The sequence below is a fragment of the Alligator sinensis genome, unplaced genomic scaffold (genome assembly GCF_000455745.1).
Source record: "Alligator sinensis unplaced genomic scaffold, ASM45574v1 scaffold150_1, whole genome shotgun sequence".
Taxonomy (NCBI): Eukaryota; Metazoa; Chordata; order Crocodylia; family Alligatoridae; genus Alligator; species Alligator sinensis.
The window spans coordinates 6,386,102-6,389,039 of record NW_005841840.1 but is presented as its reverse complement, the minus strand read 5'-3'; positions in this window follow the sequence as shown (position 1 = coordinate 6,389,039).

The window sequence follows — 2,938 nt, the reverse complement described above, 5'->3', positions numbered from 1 at the left end:
TCGTAGCGGTAGATTTAAAGATTGTTTACTTACACCGAAGATGGTCGCGGTGCAGGCAGGAAAACTTGCTTGAGTTACAGTTGCAGATAGAAAAGATAAGATGTGGACTAGAGTTCCGTCCCGTGAACACTCTTCTAGCCCATCCGGTTGGAGGCTCTAAACCGCGAGCCCGTCATGCCAAACGAAGAAAGTACTTGTCCGAAAGAGCTCTGAATAGACTCACATGAAGTTTGCTAAGCTCCGTGGAACTTGTGCTCTGAGGTAGTCCAGTCGTCTGAACAACTATGTCAGTTGTTCCAGCTGGACTCACACGAAGTTTGCTAGGCTCCGTGGGTCCGGTTCTTTTGCGCGCAGGAAGGGATACGTCTAGGAATCTATCGGCGACAGGGAGAGGCCAGAGGCTGATCAGACCTCTGTTGCCTGCTTGAAATGCGCTGGGTCCGTAAGGATCCGCAGCGCTTAGAGATCTTCTCCTCCTGGTGTTCGTGGAGTCCTCCAACTTGGGCGGAAACCACTCAAGCCTTTTATACAGCTAGCAAGCCAATCACTAGCCGCCACGTGTGAATAATTTAGAACTGGCCAATACTGGGGCTCGAATTGGCATACAAATGGCGGGAACTCTTTGCAAAGAGCATTTCTGTGCTGCAACAAAGAAATGCACCCTGCAAAGAAATCTTCCAATTGGCGGGAAATTCTTCCTTGCACCGGGGTTCTCTTTTGCAGCAGAAAACTCCACCGTGCAAAGAAGCTGCAATTTAGTGGGAACAATTTAGCAGTGCCGAAGCACACAAAAACAAAAATCACACTCTTTGGGTTGTGACACTTGAAAGCAAAACTCATGTCACGTCTATGGGTTACACCACAGGGAGGTGAATACTGCAAGCCTAGTAGTCCCTGGTGAGGCCATAAAGTTTGCCAAGTTTCAAGCAGATTGGTATAGGCATTTGGGGAGAACTGCACCTCAAGCTGCAGACAAGCAGCCTGCCAGCTGTCAAGGAGATTGGAGCAGGGCTTCTGGGTTCTGGGGCCCTGCACCTCTGGCTGCTGACAGGCAAAACTTGTGCCATGGGTGCTTGTGCAACTGACAGTCTCTGTCTTGAGGCCTGGGATACACTACTGCAGGCCTTGCTGCAAAGCTACTGTGTTAACAGTTACCAATCAATCATGATTCACTCAGGGACCAGCTCAATATGCAGTACGTAGCTAATGTAGCCAGTTAATTACCATCAATTAAAACCTACAAAAGCAGAGGCTAAGGAGAGGAAATAATCAATACAGACAATCAACTGCCCCAAGAGAGACATTCAGTTGCACAAGCACCCATGTCATGAGTTTTGTCTGTCAGCAGCTAGGTGTGCAGGGCCCCAGAACCCCCCCTGCACCAATCCCCTTAACAGCTGGCAGGCTTTGTGGCTGCAGCAGGGGCTACCATCCCTGCAGCTTTCACCCTGCTGTGCCTTAACACACACAGTGTCACACATGTCACAAGTTTTGCTTGTCCGCAGCTTGAGGTACAGTTCCCCCTGCACTGATCTTCTTGAAACTTGGCAGGCTTCATGGCCTCACCAGGAGCCACCACCCTTGCAGTTTTCACCCCCCTATGTTGTAACACATACACATGACATGAGTTTTGCTTTCAAGAATTTGGGTTACAGTTCCCCCCACAAGCTCCTGCATCTATCTTCTTGAAACTTAGAAGACTTTATGTTCTCAACAGGGGCTATGACTTCTGCAAGTTTCATCCAAATCAGACAAAAAACAACAAAGTTATAGATATTTAATTAATTCCTCATTATACCCTATGGCCAGATTTCCGAGGTGGCTCCGAAGCTTCGGATCTGCTTCAGCCGGATCGAAGCAGAAACCCAGTCCAGAGCTCTGGATCAGATCACTGGCATCCAAAGCAGCTGGATCTGAAGCCGGATCGGATTGCTGCCAACTCACACAGGCCTAGTTAGCTCTTCTTTTTAATAGGAAGCCTTATTTTGATAAGTACAATTGATTTGAAGATTACAACGGCTGATCTACACCTCATTTTTTTTTCATCAGTATACGTTTATTACTTAGAGAGCGGGTTTTGTTTTGTTTTTTTCCCTAGCATAATTTTTCTGGTAACATCTCTAATCCAGATACAGGTACCTCAGTCTAAAAAAGTCTTATCTCAATGTTAATTATTTTGGTTACTAAAATGAAATAAGATATACTGGTACATTAGAGTCATATCCTAGGGATTCTTACTGCACTAACTATTCCAACATTGTTTCAAAATTTTAAGTTCTACAAATCTTAAGGCTCTCATCCTGTAACTGAGGTCCATCACAGTTTTTATTTTCATACCAATTTATTAATAATTTGCCTACACTAACAATCTTGACTTAATTGCATTAGGTTAACTGAACCTCCCTCAGTTTTTGGCAAAATGTAGGGAGTGTATGCTTACCCTCAATCCCAATTTTAGTCTCCTCTAATGTCACACTGCTAAATCCCACAACAAATATAGGCAGGAAAGACACGTGCACCTGGCGCCTGTGGTGGCACAGCAGCGCTGGCGATGGCAGGAGTGAGTGTGGCAGCAGGAGAGCTGTGGCAGTAAGAGTGGGAGCTCCTGCAGACACCACCGGTGCTGCCGGTGGTGGGGGGCAGTGGTGAGCACCAACCAGGGGTCGACAACCACCCATAGCCACCACCAACAGCAGAATTAGTCTACTGTGCATTAAGTGTCTCTTGTAGACACACCCAACAAAACCCTTAGAAATAATCCAACCAGTGGAGGCAGTACAAAAAACTCGCACTGTCATGCATATGGATCTTGAGTGACCAAAGACGAGGCCCACTACCCTGGCTGGGATCCGGAAAGTCATCAGGCTTTAAAAAAAATTGCATTAACTTTATGAATCCTTAGATTGTGTGAAGAAAATCAGGATAATGCATTCCACTG